At 35.2% G+C, this 7,433-nt stretch overlaps 1 non-coding gene across 1 annotated transcript; it reads right to left on the reverse strand.

Annotated features, from left to right (window-relative positions):
- Window positions 1–846: 846 nt before the first annotated feature.
- Window positions 847–918, reverse strand: TRNAD-GUC (transfer RNA aspartic acid (anticodon GUC)). Its single transcript has one exon. It is a non-coding gene; the product is annotated as a tRNA-Asp (tRNA).
- Window positions 919–7,433: the final 6,515 nt, after the last annotated feature.

Here is a 7,433-nt window from a genome sequence, read left to right on the forward strand (position 1 = left end):
AGCGAAAGAAATTCTGACACATGCAGCAACATGGATGAACCTTGAGGATATTACGCTAAATGAAATGTTACTCACAAAAAGACAAATACAGATTCCATTTATATGAGGTACCTAGAATAAATTCATAAAGACGAAAAGTAGAAGGGTGGTTGCCAGGGGCTGAGGGGAGGGGGAAAGTTGAATTAGTGTTTAATGGGTGCAGAGTTTCAGTTTTGCAAGATGAAAAGAGCTCTGGAGATGGTTGGTGGTGATGGTTGCACAACAGTATGAATGCATTTAATGCCATTGAACTGTACATTTAAAAATGGTGAAGGGGATACATTAAAATTTTTTTTAAATTAATTAATTATGGTTGAGCATGGTCTTAGTTGCAGCACACAGGATCTTCATTGAGGCATGCAGAATCTTTTAGTTGCGGCATGAGAACTCTTAGTCGTGGCATGCATGTGGGATCTAGTTGCCCAGTCAGGTATCGAACCCGGGCCCCCTGCATTGGGAGCGCAGAGTCTTACCCACTGCACCACCAGGGAAGTTCTGAAGGTGATTCATTTTTAATGTGTATTTTACCACAATTAAAGAAAAGAAAGAAACTCTGTACCCATTAACTGTCACTCTCTACTCTTTTTTCTTGCAGGCCCTGGCAGCCACTTATCTACCTTCTGTCTCTATAGGTTTACCTGTTCAGGACATTTAATATAAATGGAATCATACAATATGTGGTCTGTTGTGTTTTGCTTCTTTCAGTGAGAATTATGCTTTTAATATTCATGTTGTCGTGTGAATCAGTCTTTCATTTTTCCTGAATTGTACTTTTTTTTTTTAGCCATGCCACGCAGCTTGTAGGAGTTCCCCGACCAGGGATTGAACCTGGGCCACAGCAGTGACAGTGCTGAATCCTAACCACTAGACCACCAGGAAACTCCCGTGAGTCTTTCATTTTTTATGACTGAATGATATTCTAGTATATGAATATACCATATTTTGTTTATCCATTTATTAGTTGCTGGATATTTGGGTTGTGTCCACTTTTTTGCTATTGTGAATAATACTGCTGTGAACATCTGTGTACAAGTCTTTGTGTGGACATGTGGTGTTTTCATCTCTTCTGGGTTAACACCAAGGAATTGAATTGTTGGGTCATATGGTAATTCTATATTTAACGTATCAAGGAATCATCAAACTGTTTTCCAAAGTGGCTGCACCACATAACATTCCCACCAGTAGTATATGAGTGTTTCAGTTTCTCCACACCCTCACTGACACTTGTTATAGCCTGTCATTTCCATTATGGCCATCCTAGTGTGTGTGAAGTGGTAACTCATTGTGGGTTTGATTTGCATTTCCCCAATAACTAATGACATTGTATAACTTTCATGTGCTTATTGACCACTTATGTATCCTTTTTTGGAGAAATGTTATTCAAATCCTTTGCCCATTTTAGAATTATTTGTCTTTTTCTTACTGAGTTGTAAGGGTGCTTCATATATCTGTAATAAGACTTTTATTGATATGTGACTTGAAAATATTTTATCCCATTCTGTGGGTTGTCTTTTCACTTTTTAGATGCTATCTTTTGATGTAAAAAAGTTTTTAATTTGATGAAGGTCAATTTGTCTATTTTTCTTTTGTCACTTGTCATATTTAAGAAAACCAAGGTCACAAATTTCTGTTCCAATGTTTTCTTCTAACAGTTTTATAGATTTAGTTCTGACGTTTAGGTCTGTAATCCATTTTGAGTTAAGGGTTTTTTTTTTTTTGTTTATTTATTTATTCATTCATTCGCATGTGCATTCATCCAATTGTTCCAACAACATGTATTGTAAAGACTGTCCTTTTCCCATGGAATTTTCTTGGCACCTTTGTTAAAAATCAGTTGACCATAAAAGTATGGGTTTATTTCTGAACTCTCAATTCTACTTCATTGACCTATATGTCTGTCCTTATGCCAGTACTATACTTTCTTGGCTGCTCTAGCTTTGTAGTAACTTTGAGATCAGAAAGCATGAGTGCTCAAACTTTGTTCTTCTTTTTCAAGATTGTTTACATTGGGTCCTTCGTATTTCCACATAAATTTTTGGATCAGCTTGTCAATTTGTGCATATAAGCCTGCATGGGTTTTGAGAGGGATTTTATTGAATCTGTAGGTCAATTTGAGGAGTATTGCAATTTTAACAATATGCTTCTCTTGAGCCCTGAACATGGGCTGTCTTTCAATTTGTCTAGACTTTCTTTTATTTCTTTCAATGATATTTTATGGTTTTCAGTGTACAAGTCTTGTACTTCTTTGGTTACATTTACTATTAAGCATTTTGTTCTTTCTGATGCTATTTAGAATAGACTTGTTCTCTTAATTTCATTTTCAGATTATTCATTGACAATGCATAGAAATACATACAATTGATTTTTGTATGTTTCTCTTATATCCTGTGACCTTGCTGAACTCATTTATCAGTTCTAATAGTTTTTTTTTTTTAGTGGATTCATTAGGATTTTCTCTATGCAAGATCATGTTGTCTTTGAATGAAGAGAGTTTTACATCTTTCTTTCCAAAATAGGTGCCTTTTGTTTCTTTTACTTACCTAATTGCTCTGAATTGAAGTTCCAGTATGAGGTTGAATAGAAGTAGTGATAGTAGACTTAGCTTCTTTTGCTCAGTGAGGAAAACTGAACCTAACAATCTGGAAGTATTTAATATGGACAGCACTGGGAAGCATAGCGCAGTGGTTAAGAGAAAGTACCTTGGAGTTAGAGTCCTGTATTCAAATCTCAATTCTTTCACTTATATTCTTAGTGACTTTGGGTAAGATACTTAATCTCTATAAACTTCAGTTGTCATATGTATAATATGGGAATTATAATAATATCTAACTCATATTTTTTTATGAGGGTTAAGTAAACTATGCATATGAAGGGTTTAGCAAAATGCTTAATGTTACTCTAGCAACATTAGACAAATGTAAGCCATTATGATCATTATTATATAACAATATAACTTCTTAAAGCAATCAGGATATTATTAAGAATATATCTTTCTATATTTTCCTTGATTACCATTTTTTTACCCCTATCCTGGGGACTTCTGGTTACTTATTTAGATCATTATTAATATTCTTTTTTTGATCACCTATTCCCCACTCCTTGTTGAAGCAATAAATGAATTAAATAGTAAAGTGGCTGGTGCTGGCATCATTGTATATATTTTTATGTAATTTTGCTATTGCCTTAGAAGGGTGAGGGCATTAAATATTAAACATTTTCCTGTTTGAACCTTTCGTATTGCAGAGATTTTAGTTTAAGAGGAGCTAAAGAAGACCATTTAATATTTTTTTATACTTTACATGTTCTTGCTAGGCAATTTGATTTAGCAACATGATTTTAAGTGCCACCTATTTTCCAAGGGCTCTACAATTTTCATTCCTAACCTATACCGGCCATCCACTGCTTTCTTCTGAGCCTATTCCCTCACGAATATCCTGACATTTCCTCAACTAATGCCACTACATTCCTTCTCCACTCAAAATGTACTTCTTTTCCAATCTTGGTTATGGCATCCTCACCTCAGAGGTAATTAATTCACTTAGCCTCTTAAATCAGGGGCAAGATGGGAATAAAGACACAGACCTACTAGAGAATGGACTTGAGGATATGGGGAGGGGGAAGGGTAAGCTGTGACAAAGTGAGAGAGTGGCATGGACATATATACACTACCAAACATAAAATAGATAGCTAGTGGGAAGCAGCTGCATAGCACAGGGAGATCAACTCGGTGCTTTGGGTGCTTTGTAACCATCTAGAGGGGTGGGATAGGGAGGGTGGGAGGGAGGGAGATGCAGGAGGGAAGAGATATGGGGACATACCTATATGTGTAACTGATTCACTTTGTTATAAAGCAGAAACTAACACACCATTGTAAAGCAATTATACTCCAATAAAGATGTTAAAATAAATAAATAACTAGGCTTAAAAATGAATGAATGAATAAATAAATAAATAAAAAATAAAGCTTTCAGCCTGCCAAAAAAAAAATTAAATCGGAAAACTTGGTATCATTCTCCCCTTCACCATCTATCCCAGTTACTCACTAACTCACTGTTACTTAACTTTGAAGTCTATGCCATATATATATATAAAATTTATTGTTTTTGCTTTTAGAATTATTTTTAATTGGAATATTTTGAATTTGTCCCTACCTCTCCTTCCCCACTGCCTTAGCAACAGCTGCTATTTTTATTCAAGTTTTTGCTGGGGTTAATTCAGTGGTCTTCTAATCAGTCTCTCTATCTCCGTTTTCTTCGCATACAATCCATTCTCTTCATCAGTAACACTACATATTTTTCTAAAGCATGTCTCTTATCATGTGCTTCTCTGCTAGAAACTTCAAGTGGCTTCCCATTACCTGGATAAAGCCTAAATCCTCTCCAAACTTCTTAGCAGAGTGTACAAGGCCATACAAAATCTGTGTCAGATCTATATTTCTAACTTTGTTTTCTGCCACTCTCTTCCACTCTTTTGTACAGTCTTACCTTTGCCATTACTTTAGAATAAAGAGGGATAAAGTTTTGGATAGTGTGTCATATGTTTCACCTGAATTGCTTGCTATTCTCAGAATATACCGTAATTTTCATGTCTCTGTGTATAGCACTTTGTTTCTTCTACTTGGAGTATTTCCTGTTATGTGTATAGAGATATTCCTGACTCTATGCTTCCAAGACCTCTGACTCTATTCAGATCTCTTATAGCTCATTGGAGTAACATTTTCTTTTTAAACAAGCCTGTATTACTCTCTAAATGGTGAATGCTTTCAGAATCTGGGCTTAGCCTTATTTCTCTGTTTCTCTAGGCTCCAGCAGTGTGATACTTAGAACGTTGACATATTAATAAATATTTGTTGAATGAATGAATAAATGAATGAACATAAAACACAGGGGTTACCTAGCAATTTGTATTCTGCTGATTACACTGTGATAATACTTAGTATGATTTTAAGTGAAATATGACCAAGGGGTTTGAAGCTTCAGAGGGCTGTTACATGTATTCTTGTGATAGTCGACATGTTAATCTTATGGAAATGGATTAGTTACAAATTCTATTTCAAAGGGCTTAATTTCTTATCGTAAGGTCATTGCTAAAGGATAAAGTTGATGAGATTGTGCTGAATAATAATGTGCAAGGGACATTTCTCTGGTTGATCAAGCTGTGAATTACAATAAAAAGGAGAAAGATTTGATGTCGTGGGTTTGAGACTCTGCTTGTTGGTAGTGCCAGCTCTGGCAGCACGTGGATGCTGCAGATTAACATTTTCAAGTATTTCATAGTTTAAGGTCGTTCATGTTGATCAATAGTGTTTTTTTTTTTTTTTAAACACAGGGAATGTCAAGTGTGCCTCAAACACTTGATATACGCCAAAATGAAGATACGTATGTACACATAAACCATGTTTCTCTTTGGTATTGTTGAATGACGTGGCTTAGGTGAAACATGCTTTAGAAATGTGGCTGCTGCTTTAGGAGGAACATGGAAGGCAACTTTATATCCAGGTTTAGTTCATGGTTCATATTCGCAATCATGAGATAAAACATAAGATAAACAATATTTCAGTGGTGGTGTGTTAGAAACGACCAGTTTGGGGTGAAGAACAGAAACATAACTACTAAAATATCATGGACTCCAGTATTTTAAATAATATCTGAACAGAAGAAAAAAGAATTTGGCAAAAATTTAAGTAAAAACAATGAAAGTAGATTTATTTCTCTTGCATCCTAACATAGCTGATTTTTGAAACTTAAGGAAAGAATGGCACACTCAAATTATGTGAAATATTTCAGATTATGCATACTTTGATTCAAATCAGATTTTCCCTTTCCTTTGTGATGAGAAGAAGGATGGGAAACTTAGTAATAGGCATTAGCCATCTTGGAAAGGTATAGAGAAGATTCTTGGAAGTGGGAAGACTGCTAACTAGAACTCAGAGCATAGGGCCTCTAGCCCTGGCTCTGACTGCAACTTTCTAGCCCTGGGCAAGTCTCTTGATCTCTGGATTTTCCTCTCCATGTGAAATGGGCATGATCATAATGCTGCCCCTCTCTCCTTCCCTTCTTCAGAGTTCTTTTGTTGTGATCCAATGAGATAGTGTAAATTTATTTTCTCTTTTCCTGTACCTTTTCTCTACAATGTTCAGTAGGCACAGTAAAGAGGTCAGGGTGACAACCAATGCCTTCAGGGCTTGTGGAGAAAAAGAGTATTTAAATAATTAGATGGTACATGATAACGAAAACAAGGAAGAAAGCAGGAAGATGAATGGGGTCCCCCTGAAAAGTTCAATGCTATGAGATTAAAAATTATTCTTTCCCCAGGCTTTATGAACTGTTGAGTATTTTATGTATAAATACTGTTTGTGAAATAGTCTGTTTTCTTTAGTTATACCCTTAAGAATACTTAATTTTTTTTAAATAATAGGAGGATGTTTTTACAGACCAACCACAGAATTGCAAATGGAAATCGATTTCATTATAATTTGATTGATTTGGGAACCGTAAGTGAACAACTAGAGTAGGAGATGAGAAATGGAGAATAAAAATTGACAGTACACTTAAGAGTAATATGTTGAAATCTTCTTTCCTGACTTCAAAATTTTTGCCATTTAAAGCATTATATGACCAATTTAAGTATTTTTTGTATCTTCTAAGTCATTAGTGAGGGTACAAGTTATATTTCAATAGGATAAATATTATAGCGAATTGTCAAAAGGAAAGTTACTACTTAAATAAAATGGGTAAGAAGCAAAACTCACTCTATTTTTCCTTTTTTTCAAAATGTGTTAGTGACACACCAAGTTTCATTTTAGAATGAATACTCTTAGTTGGTTTAGTCTCTTCACATCTCTTCATTAGAAGTAACAAGGCATGCTTTTTGTGGAAAGTACAAGAATAAAGTACCTTTAGTCTTAAGGAATTGTGAAACTGGGTGACTCCAAATTGGACAGATGCTATTATCTAGTCACTATTAAAGAAAGGGATAATTTAATTTATTTTCCCTAAGTGCTCTGTTTATCAGTGTCTAGTTGAGTATTACTATTAAGGAAAAGAGTTTTATATTTGAAAAGAGAGACATGGATCTCTGATTGCTTTTCTAAATGTCAAGGATCATAGATGCTTAGATTTGGCTCTGCACCTTGACACTTTAAATAGTTTCCAATTTTCTCCATGGTAGCATTCAAATTAATTTCCCTTTTGGATTCTCTTATAATACTCTTATTTCATATTCCAGAGTGAACTAAATAAGGATATAAGCCTCACTGACTCATCAAGAGACAAGGTAAAGGGAGGGAGAGTGTGAGCACCAAAGGATGCCCTTTTATCCTGTGATCCCTAGGTTATGTGCTCAAAGCCTGAAGGGTGGACACCCAGAGCTATTTGAGAGTCCCACTGTACTGC

This window comes from Kogia breviceps, chromosome 3 (genome assembly GCF_026419965.1).
Source record: "Kogia breviceps isolate mKogBre1 chromosome 3, mKogBre1 haplotype 1, whole genome shotgun sequence".
Lineage (NCBI taxonomy): Eukaryota > Metazoa > Chordata > Mammalia > Artiodactyla > Physeteridae > Kogia > Kogia breviceps.